This window comes from Sipha flava, unplaced genomic scaffold (assembly GCF_003268045.1).
Source record: "Sipha flava isolate LNK unplaced genomic scaffold, YSA_version1 38_pilon_pilon, whole genome shotgun sequence".
Classification (NCBI taxonomy): domain Eukaryota; kingdom Metazoa; phylum Arthropoda; class Insecta; order Hemiptera; family Aphididae; genus Sipha; species Sipha flava.
In genome coordinates, this window is record NW_020273099.1 from 2,585,081 (window position 1) to 2,610,191 (window position 25,111).

General features: G+C 31.3%; 1 protein-coding gene across 1 annotated transcript in view; it reads left to right on the forward strand.

Annotated features, from left to right (window-relative positions):
- The first annotated feature begins 6,752 nt into the window (after positions 1–6,752).
- Positions 6,753–25,111, forward strand: part of LOC112688282 (single-minded homolog 2) — a 39,896-nt gene continuing 21,537 nt past the window's right edge. Inside the window, exon 1 of the mRNA XM_025561397.1 lies at positions 6,753–7,200. The gene's annotated coding sequence lies outside the window, so the exon portion shown is untranslated. The remainder of the gene's footprint in view (positions 7,201–25,111) is intronic.

Sequence of the window (25,111 nt, forward strand, 5' to 3'; positions counted from 1 at the left end):
CACGATGGAATCGATAACAGTGTGAATCGTCATTTGTAAAACGACTACGGCGAGGTAGTATAGTTAGTACTTGGGACTCAATTTACCTACTACTTTTTTTAGACCCAACTTACTAATATCTTTTTTTTTCCCGAGAATCAATTTACCGCTTTCAAATTGTACACAAAATATCGCTGATTCAATTTACGTAGCCCCGATAGTTCCTACACGGACATATGTAAGTTCTTATACGGTTAAAACCAGGTACATATGTTAGTTCCTACACGGTAAGAACCAGGTACGTATGTTAGTACCTACATGGCGGAAAAAATTAAATATGTATATAAAAATCTTAAAAAAAAACAATGTATAGAAGTGCCACAGCGCCAACAGACGTATCGTAATGTTGGGTTATTTCTTATTGAAACTTTGAAACATTCAAATACTATATTAGAGTCAATACTCGATTTGGAAAAAATTAAAGAAGGGGACTCTATTTACTTTAAAAAAAAGAGCGTCCCCAAAACTTGTTAAGTGTTATAATTATAACATAATAATAGTAGGAGGACGTTAAAATTTCTGAAAATTAGTTGGGGTACTCCGTCCCCTTGCGTCCCCCCTCAAGTCGAGCACTGATTAGAGTATAGTATAGTATAGTATATATATAGAGTATAGTATATTAGAGTATCTTAAAAACGTATATGAAATTATGGAAAAATACAACAAGCTACAGGCTGATAATAGTATCCTGACTTGACGTAGGAAAGATAAATTATCTTATTATTAAAACTTTTCATTACGGATAAAAATGATACCGTACTTGATTTTGGTTCGATTATCTTAAAATTTGTTATAACCATACGCCATAAAATGTACATCTAGCTTAAAAATATTGTTAGTATTGTTCGAATCATCCGTGTGTCCGTACATATCTGAATATAACAGTCACAATGAGCGAGAATGTATCATTCATGATGAGTGAAAAAGGAAAACAACTGCTAGTTTTAAATGATTTTAAATTTTTTAAACATCATACATCTAAAAAAAAATGAAAATACGTGGCGTTGTGATATATTATTTTTTTTACCTAGTTTTTATCGTGTAGGAATTTACATATGTACCTTTTTCCACCGTGTAGGAATTAACATACGTACTTGGTTTTTACCGTGTAGGAACTTACATATGTATCTTTTGCTATCGTGTAGGAACAACCATACGTATTTTTTGTACCTACTATTGTAGGAACTTGCATTCGTCCATAAAGGTACTGTTGTTATTGGGGGAAAACAGAAAGTCAAGAAAATTATAATTTATGATTTTCCTATCCATAGATATTCTGTCATCGATACAATGTGCGTCCATACATGATGATAATTGTACAATTATTTAAAAGTAATATACATATATATATATAGTAATTTTGACGGACGGTAAAGTAAGGCCAATGTGAGATATGTAGCTTACTTTATACATTTCTAAAAATATTTAAAATTCATAAACAAAACACTTTTTTTCCACAATTGTCATAGTATACTGTAGTATAAGTAATATATGTGTAATGTATAGTATGACCTACAAAATATATAAAATGGCAAACAAATTTCGTGGGGAGAGGTTATAACTCCCTAACCCCCTATGGATACGCCACTGCTATCCAAAAGCTTTTTTCAGATCAAATTAATATTCAATAAAAATACATGTAACATTTTGTGTTGATGTTTGAAGTTCTGCTACACCAGTGTCTGGTAAATGTTACAGTCCATACGTATCAAGTGATTGTAGTGTATCATATAAAGCTGAAGTCGGCCTGAGTAGATCTTACTACTACTTAAGGGATGAAATATATGTTCATATGGCCTTCTATAGGTAGAGTTTTGCAATAACACAGTTTAATGAAGACGTTTTTTACCGGAAACCACTCAAAAGCTGGGTTTGAAACATTTATAACTGAATATTTAAATTAAAAAACGGTTTCTTATTTACATTAATGTTATTTATATTGCCTATATTGTTGATTATCCTATCGGTGGTAATACGATTTGCGATACCGTTAAATTAAAACATAGACACTAGCTCACTGAAAATTATAAACCTGATCCATTATAATCTATTGAAATAGAAAAATAATTTCAATAACTGTAGATGAAATATTGTTGTAACCCTAACCTAATCTAGTCAACTATTAGTAACCTTTTATTTAATTAAAAGTTATATTGCATAATTTATAACTAATATATTGTTTTAATAATTTTCATAATTTGTATGTTAATTTAATGTGAAATCTCGTATAAATAAGTACGAAACTACAAAATATGCTTATAAAAAAATACTACTGTATAAATAATGCGCAGTCACGATTAGTTTTATGAATATTGAGCAAGTATTGATTTATACACTGTTGTCTGTAATTGTTTGTTGTAAATATTACAATGATCTACAATATATAGTTTTCAAATCGTTTAAGTATACTTATTAAATGAATAATTTATATTTAGAGCAAAGAGAGGAATCTATTGATTTTAGAATATATTTTTTTTTGTTCTGCAAACATTTGTTCAAGTTATAACTGATAAATTTATTCAAAACCTTTTTATTTAACCACATTTTAAACAGAAAATCGCTCACAGAGTAAGTAAATAAGTCAACTTTCGATGTTTTCAGTAGATTTCATAATAATCACAAAAAACTGACGAAAAGTAAAAAAATAAGTCGGCAAAATGTATCATTTTGATTTATCTCGACTTCTTTCGTTAATAATCGTTTATTTTAGAGTAACGGTACATCGTTTAAAAGTTTTAAAGACCAATACACACAGTATAATTTACTTGTCACTAGTACCATATCCGAACGTAGAATCTTACATGACCTAGGATTTTCATCCTCCATTTATTATTTAAGTATAGATATCATATACATTTTAAGATCAAATTAAAGTTGTATTCAACATTTTAACTTTTTTAATTTAATCAAATAATTTTATTTGATAAGGATTCCAATATCTAAATATATTACATCGATTTTAAATAGGATAAAAATATTTGTTATATACTGAATTTCTGTAAATGGGAATAAGTTATTAAATTAAAATATTTAAAATCTTTAAACATTCCATATTGTTTGGATCGTCTATTAACAGTGAAATTTTTAGTACTAATAATCATTTTTATACTTACGAGTAATTTTAGAGTCGATTTTTTTCTCGTAGTATGGTATCAGTAGTAATATAGTATTTTAACTATTACAACATAACTATATTACTTTTAATATCATTAAAAATATGCATTTGTACTATTAGCGTGCCACGTTATTACAGTAATTAGACGTTGTAAATATCCGCTTAAAATTTTACATATTTGATTATTGTATTAAATATATTTTTCATTCATTGATCATTAATTGGCATAAAATAATTATTTTAACTTTGAATTTTAACTTTTTTAACTAATAACTTCGATATTCGCTTATCCTACTTCATACAGTAATTGGTCGTTTGGTTTTATATCTACTCTTATTCATCGTTATTTTTTCACCCCATACAAGTATAACCGTTCATTAGAACAATGAAAACTGAGAACTGACAGTCAAGTGTACTTCTGTTTTTTGCCATTTTTGTTTTTTACCCGACAAGTCTAATTGCTGGAAAATAGCCGAACAAACAGACATTCTATATATGTGTATATCTGTACATGAGAATACAAGGAAGGACCTTGGTGATGGGATAAGAGGTGGAGGAAGCAGTTTGTGCCGTCGTCATGGATACTTGGATATACCTCCCTATTCGGGCAATGTTGACATTTGCACCCGGATTTAACGAAAACTGCTGACACGCGGTAATTGATTTCGGAAATGATATTTTTAGAAACTATATAATCATTGCACAAGCCAAATTATGTGTGACGTGCACTTATGCATGTATACTGATACGCTGTTATACAACAAGGAATTTATGTAATTTATAGAAATTGATTTATTTGTTTGTGTACTGGCTAATATAAAATAAAATGTTATATTTGATATTGTATTGATAAAATTTTAATTAAAATATCATATAGTTTACAAAATGTTTTATTGATTTAAATATTAGGTACAATAATTAATGTCTACAACTAAATTATTGTAATTGCCAATTAGTTATATATGTATTTATAAATAAATATTATGAAATTTATAGTAAACTAAATTAATTAACATTTACAAGTTATTTAGACTAGACAATGATACTAGTTCATTATTGTACTTTTATTATTTTTCGATTTTTTTTTATCATGTAACATAAATTTTAAGTTTATTATGTAATTATATATAATAATTTTGTTGTAATGTATATGTAAATATATTATAAATATATTATACGTAATCGTATTATCAATTCACATTCATTATTTTATAAATTTGACTTTGCACCTTAGTATTGTGTGAATGTTGATATTGTATTTTTACAATAATAATTAATTAATTTAATTTTATCATGTATTTATGTAATTACATACTTAAGTATACGATTTAGGAAGGATATATTGTATAAAAAGCGTACCAAACGTAACATCCTTGATTATCTATACAAATTTCCATTTTTAAAGAATTAAACAAAGTTACAAAAATACGATTTGGCATTAGTATAACAATGCTAAAACGTGTTGATTTTAATGGTACATTAATGATATACATCAGCTTGTAATTATTTGTATACAACTTAAAATAATGAAACCGATTTTATTTTAAATCAGCTAATTTCAATAGCTAAAACTTTCATGATTGATAGGTTCGTAGAAAGTTTGAAAATAAACTTAATATATGATACTGAAAACATTTCTTAGTAGTTATAAATAGTATTATATTTTGTCGGCAAAAGTGATAAAAATACATAAGCTGACATTTGCTCATTACGCATCAATAATAATTAGATGTAACCATGGTCAGTATCAATGTATTTCACACTAAATATGTAGCTCATATAATATATAATTATTGTTCAATCATCGAATGACCATAATCAATTTAATAATTTTAAAGTAATCTTAATCGACAAGTATTAGATAAACAATACAGTTATAGTAATGAAATATAACTTGAAACGTGTACTTTAAAATAAATTACCATACAGGGCGTAATTTAATTTAAAATAGGAGCAAAGTGACTTATTGTATTTTGAATCTTATGTTTAGCTAAGAATAGAATAAACAATATTTAAATCAATTAAAATGTCAAATTAAAACAAAAATGTGTTACTTTTTTTTTTAAAATTATTATAATATTTTAATTTGTAGTATATGTGAAGTATACTTACAATTATGACTTTTTATTTTGTTACTCGTTGATTTTATTTAAACTCAGTTTATTTTAGAAATAAATAAAAAATGTATACATTTTTAGTTTTCACATTGTTTTAATCTATACAAATATTATCATACTCGTATATATACGGGACCCGGGGCTTTTCCCTTCCTGCCCCATCTACTCACTGGTACTGGTTGTTATTAATTTTCATTATTTAACTCTAAATCCGTTATCATTTGATTTGTTTTCAATAAATTGAATTGTTTTTAGATTAAATGTATTATTAATTGAATAATGCTTCAAAAAATTGACAAAACATGGTAGGTGTATAGATAGTAACTGTTTAATTAAAGATATATAAAAAACATCGCCCACACGAGCGCAAACAGGAAGTACATATTATGACATATACACCCTTAAGTTAACCAAATTTCAAAGATAACATAAGGTCAGGCAGACATAAAGTGTCATAACTAGTTGATAAAGAGTTAATTGTTTTGTGTTATTGTAAGATTGAATTTATTATATTCCAGTTTTGTTTTAACTAAAAGATATTTTTTTTCATTTTAAAATTTTTCTTTTTTGGAATATCTTATCTCTGATGTATGTACTGAGTTGATTACGGCGGGAAAATACTTTTGTAAAAGGTAGCAAGAAACTGTTGTACTTAATTTATCTTTCAGCACTCGTAATCGTGGTCATTTGTTCGAGATTAAAGCGACCTTAGAGTTATAAAGTGTGAATCGTGCAGGACCTCTTAAATTATCCTTATGATCAGTTCTCGTCATCGTAGTTATAAAATAGAGAATTAAATAAGCTTTTATCACCGGTATCGATGTTTACTCGTTTGACGGTCTGTGAATCAATGACCGAAAAATGTCTGTTATATTCGTTGAACCTTTGTGTAGCGTATACGAAAAATGATTTGGACTCGACAGACATATCATACACGAAAATGTTCCAACTTTATTTTTATGATTATTAATAATAAGATAAAATTTAACTTTAAGTTATACAGGAAGTAGGAACACATCTATACATCACACACATTTTTTATATTTCGTTTTAAATAGCAATAATTGATGAAATTCATAAATAATTTAAAATTATATGATCACGGTACAAACCATAAAATAAAAGCTGCAGCAGCCCCTAACACTAATAATAATAATAATAATATATTATCGTTGTGAACATTTTGTAGACCAGAGATGAGAAAACGCTTTTGATTTTTCACGTCGGATCCGCGTGACAGGACCAAGGGCGGAAAAGAAGCGGGCGGAAGGACGCACGCGCGAGCACGCAGGCAGCGGCCACCGTGAGTCCTCGTCGTCGTCGTCGGCGGCGGCGGCGGCGGCGGTTGCGGAGCCGATGACGATCACCGTCAGCCGATTGCGATTGGCCGCGGCGGTCGCCGCCCCGCCCGGTCGCCGGCCGCCAACTGCAGCATCCGCGGGCGGGTGATCAGCCGGCAGCACGACGACGACGACGACGACGACGACGGTCGACTCAGTGCAGACCACACCACCCGGTTCCGGCGGCGGTTTTTTTTTTTCTTTCGCTCCGCGCCCCCCGACGTACGCGCTTTCAAATAGAGTCGAAAACATTATATTTTCGCTGCTCCTCCGTTTGCCTAACGACAACGGCCGCGTTGCGCCGGCACGACGACCGCGGCAGACAACGCGATCCCGTCGCATCCACAACCGCCGTTGAGGCCCCAACACGTACGTAACGTATCCACCGTCGGTCGTCGACCAGCTTTATCATCTCGCCGTAACCGCTTCAGCCGGACGAAACGGGTTCGGCCCGCGACACGTCGGACAGTACGCGCCGCACAGCCGTCGCCGTCATCTCGGGTCGCGCGTCATAACGCCGTGCGTGTTTCCGCTGTGTCGTCGAGTTTCGCAGCACGAAAGAGGCCCGTGGTCGCGCAGAAGCCCGTAGGTGAGTACAGCCAACATTACCGCTGCACCGTTCCGCGCGCAACACCGCCGGGAACCGTTCGCGGAAAAGTGAACAGATAATCGAGAGAAAAGAAAAAAAAAACCCATAATAACATAGATACCATAATGCCGGTATGTAGCTCGCGACGCGAAACAAACGACTCCTCCTCTCGTCCGCGTTCTTCTCCTCGAAACGATAACGATTTCGGTTATTACGATATGGGTACGTTTCATCGTGTACGATATAGGTGCTAACCTATTGTTCAAGCGCAGTGGTGCAAATCTAATGCATATTAACCTAATACATATTCTTCAACACCGTTAACGTGTTATTGACACCTCGAACATTCTATGCGTTTTTCTTCTTGTACCGCGAAAACTTTTAAATGTCTATCTGTGCTTTCTCTTCGCGTGAACTTATTTTACAATCGCGATATATTTTTACTACCTTTTAACGTATTTTTACGTAAAAACATATTTTGGAATTGCATTTAAAAAATGTAAACACTCGACTAGACGAGTGCATTCTACGTGATTTCAAAGCAATACTATACGTTTTTAAAGTTTAGAATCGTTTACTAGATAGTTAAAAAATGGCGTTTTACATTTTATTTAAGTATTTGACGGTAAAAAAATCTTTTTTAAAATCGATTGTTCTTATTTTCTTTGTATTATAATTTTGTGTTAAGAGATTGATACTTAGATATAAAAATATATTAAGAGGTATTTTATTTTTTTGGAGTTAAATATTGTCTACAATTACCTTATAATGAAATGCGAAATTCAATTTTCAATTTTTAACTATAATGATATTTGAGTTACGGTATAAGTCCTCAAAAGGTTTTATTGTAAATCAATCATAAACTTACAAATAGTCTGTTTTCTACTAAATTAAAATATTTTTAATTTTTTAAAAAAATTTTTGTAATTAAGTTAATTAAAGTCGTTGAAAAATTTCTTTTATTATTGTTATTTTTTTCACCATAAATTATATTATTAAAAACGGACCTAAAAAGCTTGCAATAAATATTAAAAATTTAAATTTAGTAGGTACTACACTTAATTTTAAAAAATATTAATTATTTTTGGATGAGTTAACCTAAGCTTAGAATATTATTTTAAATACAATTATTAAAATCATATTCAAGTTCGACAACTTTTAGAATAACTTTATTTTGTGTAACATTTTTATAAAATTTGATAAGGGACTGATGTAGGATAAAGATTAATTTAAGTTTATGTTAATTATATAGTCATTATCATAATAAATAATAGTTGACATTGTAGTTATATTATGTTTCATACTTTTAATTTTTTTTTAAATTTAATTACAAACAATTAAACGTAAAATATGTATTCTAGTATAGTACTGTACAGAAAAATCGAAAAATATTTAAGAACTTTCTCTTTCTAGATCTGACTGTGTTTAATTTATTTTTAGTAAAGTGTAACAATTTTATTTTATTATAAACATTTTAAGATTCATATTAAATCATAAGAATCTATAAAAATTAAATTTTACATAGTTAAAATAACAATATTGCAATATTGCAATTTGAGATCATTATAACACTAAATTTGAAACTACTAAATAGATTTTGTTTTTTATAAAATATACTCTGAATTAGATATAAACATAAGAAAGAAAGATTTTATAAACAGTAAATCGTTGTAGATGGGTTAACAAGAAAACGATAGTGATATTAAAATCAAATTCGGTTTCATGTTAATGTCAATAGTAGGTAAACCTCATCAGTTTTTAAATGAAAGCTTGCACTAATTTGTGATTTGAGTTAGTTATAATTTAGAGTTTTTAAAATATTATTTTTAGTTTTAATTATTTTTTGTGCTATATTTTCTTTTTTAATAATTTCTCAGGTTATGGCAGTTGTACTATTGTCTGAAACTTACGAGTATATATTATTGACTGCATTAGAATAATATATAAGATTATGTGTTTTTATATTATATTAATAGGATTACAAGTGAAATATATACATTTTAAATTTAGATTTAAATCATATATTGTTTTAATAGAAGTACCTAAGTTGATAAAATTATAAAAAATTCGATATTGTCTCTAATGTATGTTTTATCATAATTAACAATATTTGACTATAATCCATGTCATAGACTGTCATACTCTTTGGTTTGAAAACAATGAGTGGTATAAATATGGATTTCACTGAGCAGAAATCAATAAAATCTAAATAAAATATTTTTCGTACACCTTTAAATTTAACAACTGTAAAATATATTAATTATTTCTGTAAGTATCACAGAATTTTATTGATCTATACTAATATTTTTGTTGGATGTGGTAATTGCATAATTGAAATCCGGTAATAAATATTATTTTGAAATAATATTTTTACTGTTACAGTTTTTTCTTTTTCTAATATTACGTAATAATAATAAAATATGTTAGTGTTTTGATAGTATTCTATTCTTAATTTAAACTCACGTGGCAGTTATTATAATGTCACCCTTTGTATGTAATTTTTTTTTCTCGTAAATTACTGTATAAAATGATGGGTATTGGATCCAAATGATGCATCCTCCTCAAGGGGATTCTCATTAGCAAACTTTAAAGTTGACAAGAGCTTTCATAGCCCACGTCATTTGTGTGGTCCACCCCTAAGGGTTCTTTCACAATGCGCATTTATATTCAACCCTCCAACGTCCCTATACATTCCATAAAAAAGGTGTGGATGTATCTACACAACGATTTGCTTTGTACGAGGAAACTGTTTTCTTTTTATTGATCTTACAATAATGTATTTTTTTTAGCACATTACAGTGTAATAGTTTGCAGAAAATATACGAATATACCTCTATATTTCATAAAAGATTAAAAATTGTGTACAAATTCTGAGAACTTTCAATGTCTGCATTTACACTTCTTGTTTAATAGTTTTTTTAGAGGTAAAAAAAGTTCAAAAAATTATAATTGAGATTTTGTGTTCTTCCCATATTCTCAAATATAATTAAGGTATAAAATACGGTTTGATATTATAAGAATTTAATATGTTATTGATTAGTTAAGGTTTTTATATTTTGTTTGTGTTCGACCATGGTAAGAAACAGAAACCAACAGTAGCAATTATCACTGTATTCGAAGATTTAAAAAAGGTTTTATATATATAAATTAATGAATACAATTTAAAAATCAATAAATGTTTAATACGTTTAAAAATGTAGTTTGAATCAAATGTATTACGTTTGTAGTACGTGCAATTAGAATGTTAAGCTAGTCATACATTTGTGGTTTTACTTAATATTCTGCGTGCTCGATATGAAAAAATAAATAAAATATTTTTATTCTGAAATCGTTATGTAAATAACAATTGTCAATACTAATTTATTATTGTTTTGACATCGTGGAAGCTTATGAGTGTTAAGACGATCTCAGATATAGCTGGTCATCGAAGTTTACTATCCTATAGTTTATCCAAATCGGTGGTAGTTGCATTTAATGAAAAGTATAAGGAGAGAAGCAGTAAATAAAAATGTGGTGGTCAGTCACCAACCCGTCACTCGAAAAATTTAAATTAGATAATAATTAAAATATTCAAAATGTTGTTCACATCAAAAACATAATATTTTTGATTTATTTTAATACCTATAAAATATAATAAACAATTTTTACTAGTATTAAAATTATATATTATATAATATAAACAGGTACTCATATTTTTTAATTCCAATTATTTTGTAATAATATTTAAGACACTATCAGAATTTTATAATTAATTGGAAAATTTGAATTACAGATAACGGTAATGTGTATACTCCTTCACATATTCGTATATTTTAATTTCAATATATATGCTTAACACTGTTACTTTATATATTATATTACATTATTAAGTCGAAACTTAAAAAGAACATTTCATATAAAAAGATTCAACGAATTGATAAGTTTTTAAAGTGTCATTCCCATATGTACGACCATACCTACGGTTATAATCAAAATTATGATTTTTTTTCAATTATATGTAAATCAGATTGCAAAATAAAGATTATAAAAAACATTTACTAATATTGCCAACTCGTTGTACTGCTACTCGCTTCAAACATCGTAACAATCTTCCAGTTTTATAGAAAAATGTACTTTTGTACATTGATGAAATCGTAATTATATTTGAGGTTAGTAGCGTTTATTGTGCGTGTTTCCGTTGAGCGGACTACTAGAAAATAATATGAATCACATAATATGTTTATAATACGCAAATGATACATATAATACTTTGAAATGTGTTTTCGTTAATCTCAGTGCTTAGGCCTGTATAATATGCATGTAGCGGGCTAAATACCCGGATCAACAGAGAGAGAGAGAGAGAGAGAGAGAGAGATAGATAGATACAGAGAGTTCGAGTGAAGCGGAAAATATAATTTACAACAGACGTTCTCGACTCTCACAAGCGATGTTTAGTGCAGCGGCTTCTCTCATTTCAAATCGTGTTTGTAGTAAACACGGCAGTTTTTACAAATCCGCTGTGTGATTAATCGCTCTATAAGTTTAACACCCTTAAAATATATGCATGTTCATATTTTACCCTAAATATTTCGGATTCGGGTTCACACACGCACACAGACGCAAGTTCATCACAGTCAGATGCGTACATTTATATATACATATGTGTGTACATTTCGACCGGCAAGATTTATAAGACGCGACGATTCGGTTCGTTTGAAATCGTTTAGCGCTGCGGTGTGGTCGTTCGGAAATCGGTCCTTTTTTCTCCTTTTTTTTTTTTTTTTGTTTTATCGGTGTAATATACTGGAAAACGGTAACGCGACACCGGTAGCAGCTGCTCAACGGCGGCGGTCTCTTACTATACACGATGTACGTTGCGTGTCGTGTAAATTAAATCCAATATACATTCCCCAGCCGTGCTGTGTATAACATCGTCACTAAGTATCTATATATATATATATATATATATATATATATATACACGTATACCTAGCTCGCGTAGGGTGTATGTGACGCTTGTTTTTTTTTAAGATTTTACCTCATTAACACGTGTTGGCGTGTTGCACAACCATTATTTGATGTTACGTTATAGTACAACGTGTCGTAGTCATCGTTTTTTACTTGAAGCGGTGAAAACTTCATTCGAACGAAAAAACATTGTACGGAGTAATACGTATGCCTTTCAAATTTAACAGGTATAATATTTATTGGTATGTTCTATATGTTTACAGTCAGTGTTCGATGGTGTATAATTATGGCGATACGTACTTAATGATTATGTTCACAACAAAATTGCCATAAAACTGTATAGAAATTATATCGTTTATTTTAATGCTTGGGTGTACTAAAATATTCCTTGTTTCTAAAAAAACAAAAAGCATTTACACGGTTTAAACCAAATGTTCCAATAATCTACTTTTCATCTAAGCGTATATTGAACAAAGTCTATTTATTTAGACACGCATTGTGATTGAGATGTGTCATTCGTGATTGGTCAATTGTCACGTATAGTTGCGTTAATTAATAGTAATACTAATTTGGCAACCATACAATTTCAAATATCAGCAACAAACGAATTCGATATGGGGTTGCCCATCACAATAATAAATGCCATTCAGTGAGATTGTACGTATAATCGATTTTTCCGTTAAAATTTTTATAGAATACCGCAGTTTTTAAATCTCATTTAAATGTGTTTTTATTTATTTATCTATCAATAAAACTGAAACATATGTCATCCTCTGTTGGTATGAATACACCTATATTCAAACGAAATTACGAGGTGATCCAATTTTCTGCACTCACATAATAATAATAATAATAATAAATGAGATGGAGATATAATTTTGATTTTCGATACTTGCACTGTCGAAAACATCTCTTTATGTATAAATATATCTTTACATATACATCTCTTTCACCGCAGTCACACGTACGCGACATTATAAATGTGTCAACGCGCAACATCAATGTACTATATTCATTACTTGTACTACACATATAAACTTATATTTTATTGTAAATGTACGAATAACAATGATGATAACAAAGCCGCGGACAACAATATATAATAAACACACTTAACGACGATTTTGTGTGTAATATTTGTACGTGTTTATCTCGCACACGATCGAAGAGCGCACACATAGTATTACTTCTGACAGGTTGGAGAGGGTCTTCTTTCTTTCACTCACTTGTTTTTTTTTTTTTTTTGCGAACGTTGCAGTACGACCGTTGCAGTACCGCGCAAAAGAAGTAACAATACCATACGGGCGGATACGGTGGATATCCGACTTCATTCAGTTTCCTTTACGTATTATGATTATAATATATTATGCGTGCGCACACGTACGATACGGTAGACACACACACACACACACACACACACACGCACGCATATAACATATATAATAATATAATAGACGATACGTTCAGTAATAGTAGTAAAAGAGAGACAACCATAATAAAAAGCTGTCATAACGAAATACATTTCTAAAGGTCAACGTATATACATATAAATGTAAAGCGCGCATATTGTAATAACTGTTATAACGTGTCGAATGCATTTTTATGGCACATTGGAGTGCGTGTGCGCGTTGGAAGTTGAAATTTCGTTGACCATATAGGTACACAGTTTTCTTTAAACGTCCGTTATATGTGCGGTAATTTAAAATTTATTTATTTTTTTCGTTAAACATTTTTAATAATCATACAACCTCTCGCCGAGAAATCGTAAGAAATGCAGTTATGCTATTTTTTTTTTTGCATAGGTGTTTTAAGTAAAAACAAAAAATACCTGATTGTACTTACTTAAAATACTAGACTTTCCTTTTTTAAAAATAAAAATAATAACTATTATATTTTTTAATGTATTACATATTTAAAGGTATAATTAACTTTTGGTAAAAAAATAAACGATTAGTATTAATTCAAAATTGTCTAGTGTTTTGAATTAGTTAACTAATATTTTCAGAAGAAAATTATTATTTTTATATTTTCGTTTGCCGTACACAAATACAGTTCGGGAAACGTATTATACCGTATTATCATAGTGATGAAAAACCGCATGTTTCTTACAGGTTCTTCTGTTAACAATTATTAATATAAAATTGATATGATGTAAATATTGAATCATTAATACACTTCTAGTTTCAGTCTAAGCATTCAATTCAAAACTATCACATACTCGTGATCTAATCTTTTTAAATATCGTTCTCACAGCGAATAAAAAAATAAAAAAAATACCCGCATTTCACACGGACACTGTAGGAAGTATAATATACATACGATTATAGAAGGTATGGAGGGGTTGTGTGCCAGGATGAGAACCTTCGGAAATCCGTTTTCGATTTGTGTGGTTATCTGTATTATCTAACGTTAACAACAATGTAATGTAACGTTATACTATTAAATTCGTTTAAATATGATTATTTCATCGATATTTAGTTTTATCACTGTTATATATACTTGGTTAAATATCTAAACAATTTTAAATCCGTTTTAAATTGCTATATCGCAGTGGCGTAGCCAAGGGGGGGGCTAAGGGGGCTATAGCCTCCCCCATGGGCCGTGTTTATATGTATAATGTATCTTGAATATTTAATAGAATCAATGCTCGTTTTAATCAAAGGCATATTGATGTTATGCCACTTGAAGGACTTATTCCGGCCAATTTAAATATGTATGACGATAAAAATATTATAAAAGCTGCTAAAATATATGTCCAAGATCTCCATGCTGATACCTCATCTACAATCAGAGCTGACCTGTTCATATGGAGGCAACAATGGAGTCAAAATACTATTCCAAAACCGAATTCTGCTCTTGATTCACTCTCTCATCGCACCAATCTTCGACCTAACATTAAAATACTTTTACAATTATTCGCCACGTTACCAGTTACCTCTTTCACTCCGGAAAGAACGTTTTCAGCACTTAATCGCTTAAAAATTTTTTTAAGAAGTACCATGTTAGAAAACAGACTGAATGGGTTAGCTATGGCTAATATAAATAAAAAAGAGCAATTCGATGAAAGTGAAATAATAACTGAATTTGCAAGAAATTCGTCTAAGAGAATGTAGCTGTCAGAGTGGAGCAAGTGACTGAACACTGAAACCAAAATTATTATTATTATTATAAATTATATATTAATAAATATTTTTAAAACCATACTAAAATGCTTGAATTACGTTTAGAAACTTGGTGGTAGATGGTGGGGGGGGGTTAAGGGTAAATTCTCATATCCTCTCTTACCTAACTTATCCAAAAAAAGTGGTTAGCCCCCCCATTTAAAAATCCTGGCTACGCCACTGCTATATGGTAATGGTTAATATTTTGGTTAATATACATTTTTTTAAATTTTTCCATAATAAATATTCCATTTGATGAAGTATAAGTGATTGATAAATACTATTGCGTTAAAGAATATATTTAACTCAGCTACAAAAAATCTGCACAAGTAGGTACTAAGGGCAAACGTAAATTGCGCCCAACGAAAGGAAACAATTGTAAATTGCGCCGGGTATTTTTCAGATATACATTTTTGTGTAGTAAATTACGCCCGGATTTTTCAGGTAAAAATTTCTATATAGTAAATTGCACCTAATAGAAATATAATTTTTATATAGCATTACCCGGAGGACATCACGAAAAGGCGACTATCGTTGTCCTCCAAAAATGTTTTTTTTTGGTTTACTTGAAATGAAAAAATTAACTAACAAAAATAAAAAAATAAATTTTTTTTTAAATATTATGGTATTAACTATAGTTTTTTAAATATTTTTTGTTAGGTTAAAAATGTTAATAATAAAAAATACAGTTATAAGTTATCTGCATAGTAATGAGACATCATCTTCACATATTCAGTCCACGTAATAGTGTTTTCATTGTATTGTTGAATAATTTTTTCCATTTTTTGAAATTTTTATTTTGATTTGGTGTTTTGAAATGTAGGAACAAATGAAATGCATGAACCTATAAGGTTCATTTATACTATTAATTTTTATATAAATTTCAGATTGTAATTCTAATATTTTATTCATAACATTATAAATATGAGGTTACTTAGATAGTAGATTATATGGGCGCAATTTACTATACCCATTTTAGACCCCGAAAAATCCCAGGCGCAATTTATTATAGTATATTTACTACCTACTTGATGTGGGCGTAATTTACAAGCGCCCAGTACTAATAGGTAATCAATTATAAAAACAATTTTATTTACATGAGATGAACGCGGTTGTTCCGATTTAAAAAACTGACAACTCAACGAGTATTGTTGCAAATGCCGTGGTTTTCGAAAAATCTTTAAAAGTAAAAACATTTTTGTTGGAATAATTGCACGTTACCATAACCATATTAACGTTCACAATTATCCGTTCACAATGCATGCGGTATTCGTTTTTACTTGGAACACACACCAATACCGATAATAGATGCCTACTTGACGTATCCGTAAAAATTTTACTACGGAAAGTTGTTCTTGGAAACAGACAAAAAGCGTGTCTGGCAGCGTGATAAAGTTTTAAAACGCCTTGAAAATGTACAGTTTTTCGGATCGACCTACCGATGATAATACCAAAGATTAAATAAATGTGTCACAATTTTACACGTGCCTGTGAATCATTACAATAAAGATATCATTTACTAAGTCACAATCGCGGTATACACGGAATCGCTAGTTAAATCTAATTTATCATAATGGGTCACGAGTACAATTCTTCGATTCCAACGATTTGGGATTGTGTCGAATATCACGTTTGTAATATTAAATTATTATTCATTAAAACGAAAAAGAGAAAACAGAAAGGTCAGTAAGCGCTTACAATCATAGTATATGTATGCTATATACTTACGGATTTCGAATTTATCGAAGGGGACGGGTTTCGGACAGTACCGGAGTGATTTACGTTGTGCCAACGGTTTACCGAAAAGCGCCTATTTCACCCGATGAGATAACATAACAATATCAATAATAAACATCGACAACAACGCTTTTGGGTGCGATTTAAGCCCCGTTAATATAATAATGTACTTACGTATATCATACAATTTATTTAAGACCTCGCGAGCCACCGTCATTCCCTCTCGCAACTCCGCTGTTGTTTGCCGTTTCCCTCAGACAATTTAAAATTATGATATTGTTACTTCTCATGCGGTTAAATCACCTCTCGGCCACCGTCACGTTTTTAATATTTGCGACAAATATTATTATTGCGTGTGCATTTCGTTTTCACGCCAATACTGCAATCGCAGCGAGTCTCTCTGCGCCTCCTCCCCTCTCCACCGACAAGCTAATCATAACAATAATCCGATTGCAGTATTCTCATTTTTTCCCCTTTCTTTTTACGACTTGTTTGTTTTCGCCGACTAAGCTGTTTGTCACTATTCGTATACACACAACTAATAATGTGATTATATATATATATATATATATATATCACATACGGTATATTTATACCTATAAATTATATATTGTATGAGTCTGCATATATATTGTTGTGGTCCACAGTCCTACGAACGCGACCACAGCTATGTTCAGTGTTTTTCTTAAGTTCCATGTCGGTCACTCGCCTAGTGTTTTTGGAGCAACCTTGCAGTATTGTTAAATTATGTGCTTCTAGTTTCTACTTTTGTTTTAATTGTGTGACCAAAATTCAATTGGAAGAGGTAATTTTCAAAATTTTACATAATTTGTCGGTCAGGAGTAAAACCTATTAACTGTTCAAACCTTCGATTTAAGTGGAACCAAAATCGAGAATATTTTTTCTGACAAATTAAAATCGAATATTTTATTAAATTTCCGTGGATCCGTGTTTTAAAATTAACAATTGCAGCTACTTTAAAAGTATTTAACGTATATCATCAACTCGATCAAACTTAACCAGCTTGTACATTTTTAAAAAAATAGTAATAACCATAAAATTATCTGATTAATATTTTGAAAAATCTGTATAAGATAAAAGAACATAACATTTTAATCTGTAAACCGTTAAATTTAAATCTATATTATATAACATTATAGTTTGAATAAAATTGATCATATCAGAGCATTCTGATTGAAAAACTTGATTTATGAAATAGCTATTATGGATTTTTGGTTGTCATCATTAACGCTAGTTATATAAGGTATTTCAAAAAGAACGCAGGATTTAAATCCGTTATAAATTAAATTTATTTCTTTTAAAAAACATAACAAATATATCATTCTCTTCAAGGAAAGTTGAGGTTTAACAGTGAAAAACAATATCGGGCATACGACCCTCTCTATTAGCCCTACGGACGATTATTATTTCCATAAAATTGACCAACACTGGATAACAAATTGCCTCATCGAATTCGTTGAGGACACAACAAATTTCTTGCTTAAGTTCCTAGACATTTCGAACTTTATTCTGGTAAACTCGTGACTTAGTGTATCCCTATAAGAAAAAAATCACACGGCGTCAAGTCGCAAGATGGAGATGGATAGTTTTGGCTACGCAACGATATTAGTCTGTCCAAGAACTTCTCACGCAGCCAAGGGATTGTTTCTTTTGAAGTGTAACAAGTTGCGCCGTATTATTGTAACCATACAAGAATACCTACTGAGCTCAGTAATTTTCTTTGGCCTTATTTGGACCAAATGAACATAATAAATGTTTGGTTTTAACTTGTCACACTTCAAGAGAAACAATCACTCTGCTGCGTGAGAAGTTCCTAAAAAATTTTTTCTGAAAAGAATAATCATCTGTAGGGCTAATAGGAAGGGTCATATGCCTGATATTGTTTTTCATTCTTAAACCTTAACTTTTCTTGAAGATAATGATATATTTGTTAGATTTTTTTAAAAAAAATAAATTTAATTTATAGCAGATTTAAATCCTGCTTTCTTTTTGAAACGCCCTATATATTTCGAAAATAATTTATACTGAGATTTTCTGATTTGAAAATATTGATTTTCCTTAGAAATACTATGAATATTATAAATACGTTACTATACAGTTGTGCATATAATAAATATATAAGTTTATATATTATTATTTTTTTCAATCATAAGATTGGTTTTTATCAAATAATCCAATTTTCTCTAATCTTCTATAATACTTAGTTAAATGAAAATATAACGTTTAAAGATCATCCAATATTATTATATAATTCGTTGCATTAAGTGTTTAGACGATTTTGGTCACAATACATTATGTATCATAAACTTACCAAACTCACCGGTAATACGACACGCATCAATCGTTTCGTTTATGGAAAAACGCATAAAATGTTATAACAATTTAACGCGCTTTCTATCCGTTCGTTTCGGTAGTTAGGTGGGTGTTTTAATATTATCACAATCGATGCGAGAATATAAACCAGTGTACGCCCACACTGAAATTGGATAATGCGAATCATTGTTTCAACAATCAAATTGAATCATCTGTTTTAAATGAGTTTTCATTTTTGTCTCAGACTCAAATCTTTTCCAACGAATTGTTTTATAGAAATTTCTGTAAATGCGTAGTGATATTGTTTGTCTGCTCGTGTCATAATATTTATATTGACGAAATTCTCAAATTTCTTTATATTTTAATTATTCAGTTTGTTGGGAATTATCCAATTTATGTAACCAACGATGAAAAATCCTAACGTAGATTGCACTTGGTTAAGTTGTTTTATGATTTAGTTAATATTTAACTAAATATAATTGTTTTATTTTTAAGTGCAAAATATACTGTTATGATTTATCGTATCCGCATTGATTTGATAATAAATAAATGAATGTAATATGAGAAAAAACGCGGGAATAAATAAAAATAAAAATGTACACTTTGGGTCGTAAAATGAAACAGTAAGCGAGTTAAGCGTATTGTTAATATAGTATACGATGTGTGTTTGACAATCACCAATTGGTCTTTGTTTAGTCTGTCTGTGGTCTACACGTGCGCGAATGTTTACACTTTACAGTGTAGGTTAGACGCACTCACTGCAACGTGTAACATGATTATATGTATGATACACTAAATTATAAAATTCATAATTCAGTGGTTGTGTGTAACCGATTGATATTATTTTGTTCGGTGTCGTGATTTAAACGGTTAAAAATATCAAATGTTCCACGAACGCATGAACCTCACACGACATTTCGTACATTTTCGTCCGAGAAATATCTCCGAGCGTATTGTCCGGTACAATCGAGAAAAAGTAATTCATTGGCGTTTCAAGTCCATTACGATCGAAAAAGCAGGTACCACCCGTAACAAAAAGGATAAAAAGGAACGTGCCGTCACTGTGTCTCGCCATTATTCCGAACACATCATGTTATCACAGCGATAGAGCGCGTGTAGACGGAATGCATTTTTATAATTTATATCATGACTGCGTTGTTTTAAATCGTACTCACAGAAGACGATGTGCAAGTGTAACACGATGTTCCAAATGAGGGAAACGTAACATAATAACATTTTCGAATATCTGAAAAATATAAATGCACGGAAATTATGCATCGAACCGCTGCCCTGAACCTTTTTTGACAGTGGAGTTACGTACCTATTCATCGCAGGAACGTCCAATGTTATAATTATTAGTATTTATTACATATATTCCCCTACTCCGTAAGTACGTATAGGTAAGCATTGCAGGAGGGGACGAAGCAGAGCGTTCAGTACTATTGTTTTTTATGGGGTCCAGACGGTATTCGTTTCGTTTTTATTTTTACACGTCTTTTATTTTGTTTTATTATTGTTACTTTTCGTTTTTATTTTTATTTTTTTATTTTTATTTTTTGTTTTCTGTTTCTGAACTATGACAAATTGGTTCCAAAACGTATGCATAATCGATTTTCGGACACCCGTGTCTCGTCGTAGGCCTACGAACAGCTCGCACACGTGTATTTATATTATATACCTATACGCCGCTTCGCACATCAACGATCGTACGTAATTGATAACGGAGACCGAGATCTTAACGCAACGTGAAATTAAATCAGTTCAACACTTATCGCAGTCGTACACACCCGTGATTTAAGAAAAATATGCGTCACGAAGGGGTGACGATGATACCTCGTGCGGTTCTTCACAATAAGAGTTATTCCATTTAGTATACTTACACGTATTACATAATATAATAGATACACACACACACACACACACACACACACACACATATATATTTGTGTGTATTGTGCGACTTAATACGTACAAGGTACAGTACAATAAAATCTAAAATAAATCGTATATCGGCAACATTTTATCGTGTTCCGAGAACACGGCAGTATAATAATAATAATTTAGATATAATGGAGGTCAGGGTCATTTTTGCGCTCTCTGCAGAATCGCTGGTTCAGTTCGCTGCAGACAGGTTCTTTTTTTTTTTTTAAAAATTTTTTTTCGCCGACAAATCGCAATCGGATGTATATATGTATACGCACAATACTATAGGTAAGCGCGTTGTATGTGCATACAAGGCTTGCGTTTATGTACACGTACAATAATTCTTACCGTAATAGATTGTGTTATTAGCATCGCGATTTACGAGTAACTATATTATTGCGAAGGCTGCGCGAAAAATGATATATGTTGACGATGACGATGATGATGATCACGGTAATATTGCTTTTGAGCGACACTCGTTTAGGTGTAAGATATATACGACCCATATATACCGTGGAGTAACAAATAAACATGATTTGCATCTCGGCCCCCACTCCATAATCATTCCCGCAACATGTAATACACTTAATAAAATGTAGTACGTAATGGTTTTACGGTGTACCCGTACGGGTAATAACGATTTATGTCAACGCTGTTATAATCAGCGGTCGCATAAAAAAATATATATATTACACATATTTCAACCAATATCCTATAACACAGTAGACATCCAAGTAATCAAAAAATACCAATACCGTTTTGTTTTATTTGCAAACAATACAGTGTGTGTATGTGTGCGTGTGTGTATTGTGCTATGTGCGTGTACATAAAACGCGTGAATCCTAACGTGTTAATTGTGCAAAAAAAAAAAATTATTTGTCTTTTAGATTACGTTGAGTTAGTGATACACTCAAGATGTAACCAAGTCGCGCTGTAGGCAATGCATAATGTTTGACTGGTAACATCAGTACACTACCGTTTAGTCCTACACTACTATTAAATTATAACCGAATGATTCGTTTGGATTTTTTATTTATTTTTAAATTTAAATAAAAATCACTACAATTATTCGAGTAGATATCGGCACTTGTTTGAACGTCGTCACATATTGTGAACGTGATTATTTCGTGTTAGGTCGACACAGTGTCTGACAAACGTAAACTTAACAAAGAATCGTTTCGTATTAAAACCAATTCAAAGAAAACAACAGTATCATTGACCTACCTTAACCTTCCTGCAGACTGATCAGGTGCGTCAGCATAAAGACCGCGCAGCACCACACACCCATTGGTGTCAACCAGAAAACGAAGTTTATGCGTATAAAAAATATATGAACGGCGTACTCTAACGGTGTACACTATACGACATAAACACATCCATTACCTGTCCGTTTAATAATATTCGACTCGACGGTCCGTCAAGTTTCGTTTAACATTTACAGTCGTCAATCAACATAATAATAAATAGTTTAAGTACACAAACAGTTGTATAGTGCTGAGTAATAGTACCTGTTCAATTCACATTGTTTACGTAAAATAACGTTTTTCCGTTAATTTAAAATTAATTTTTGTTTATTTCACCATAGATCTTACGATAACCATGTGCTATGAGTGTTGTCAATTATTGTAAACCATTAAAAAATCGATGTTTTTACAATTTATTTATTAGTTAACGTCAAAAATTTTAACCGTAAAATTACGCAGATTTCACAATAACATCATACATTCTTACATCTAGCCTTTACCGAACTTTTTCACCGCTCATTCATTTCGTTGGCAACGACCAGTAATGTTTTTTAGTTATTTATCCACAGATAAGTGTAATAAACAGTTTTCGAACAACTTCGATCATCTACATATAGGGTTGCTTTTATTCGTACACACGGTTATGGTTTAGTATGTAAAAAACCGATGGATTTTTACATGGAATGCATAAGAAATTATTTAGGGTTAAAATAAAGCGCATTTACTTGTACACGTGTCTTTTGGAATACATGCTTGTGCGTTTTGAAGTGTATTATACGACGTATTATAGAGGCTATCGCACGACGGCGGCGGTGGTCTTGAAATGCAATTAAACGTACAAATATTTTTTCAACACTATTTACCCTGCGACTGGAGTGCGTGGATTATTTTTAACACGATCAAAGAGAGCTTTGGCCTTTTATCATCGTGGGTGTGCCGTGCCGCTGCCTTGGCGGTGGTGTACGCGAACGAAGTTGGTAAAGGGTAGCTGTGGAGTTTTTACCGCCCATTGGCAATTGAATTCAATTACATTTCGCAAATCCCGCGTAAGCACTCGTGTCGTGCAGTAGTAGTAGCAGAGCAGCAGTAGGAGATCGAGAGGGAAGCGCGTATGTACACGACGAGGAGTGCAGTGTTTTTCTAGTACACGCCGGTCCCTCTGTGTATATATGCGTACACGCGCAATGAGCACTACACATCCCTCCGCTAGCCGAATCCATTCACACACAAACACACTCGCACATGCCCGCGTTATAATAGTGATCTTTTGGACGTGTGCCGGAATTATTTCGATCTTCATGTCGTGAATATTTGTTTTCGCTGAAATATTAGTACGACGACAAAATCCCTTCGAAACTTTACGTTTTTTCCTCTCCTCCTATGTTCGACAAATAATGCGCTCGTTCCGGACTGAAGAGCGAAATCGTATAAATACAGTTTATTCGAAATCCTCCTACATCCTCGAAAATACTGTTTTATTTCCCAGTCGTTTATCTATTATTATTATTATTATAAATTTCAAGGTCTCTCGTAGTTTTGTTAAATATTATTTTGTAAACCAGCCTAGTGTATAATAATAATAATAATAATAATAATAATAATAATAATATATATTTGTTGTCGTATATAGTCCTGCTTTCGGTTTAAAGATATTATTGTGCAGTGAAATAGTTTTGTTGTTGTGGCATGTACAAGGACACGAATTTATAAATGCGAGTGTGTGTGTTTTTTTCCCCTATATAGTTTACCCTCGTCCTTAAATTATTAATATTTTCGTTGTGTACTCGATCGAATAATCGCATCGATGTATAAATTAATTTCGTACGACGGATATACTTGTATTACTGCCAAGTGCATGATCGAGAAAATACGGTAAACGGCCGTTATTGATATGAGCTTGTAAAAAATATTAATAACTATTAATCACTATTAATGTCGGTAACGAATAAACGCATAAAACAAACACACTGCAATTGTATTGTAATTATTATATTTTACGCTAGGAGCTCGATCGAAACGTACATTTTCATTCCGATATACTGTACCCGCCGCCCACTGCATAACGCGTTGATTACTAATTTTTTATTACAAACACCGGGAGATCGGCGTGTTAAATGCACAACGAATGCGGTGTCCGCTTTGCAATTAGCAGGGTCGAATGTCAGCGACGTAAACAAGGATTCATAATAATTATACGTGTTTTAACGGTGTTAGATACGTGCAACGGACACTCGCACATTCGTCTCGTGCTGTCACTTTGACCAATGTAAAACGTAATAAATACATGTTTCCCTTTATTCGTGCACACAAACGTGTAACACTCGGAAAAGACGATTCGTGTTATTGAACGACAGTTTTCGGCCGTTAAAAATTCGATGTAAAATGTTATTCCACCGTTCGTTCCCGTCATTATACAGTTATGTTATAACGCACGTGTGATAATATAATATGTTTGAAAAATAATAATATTCGCTCTTTCGAGAATTTTTTTTCCATTTCCCGTATTCGAGCATATACACATATATATATATATATATATATATATATATATATATATATATATAT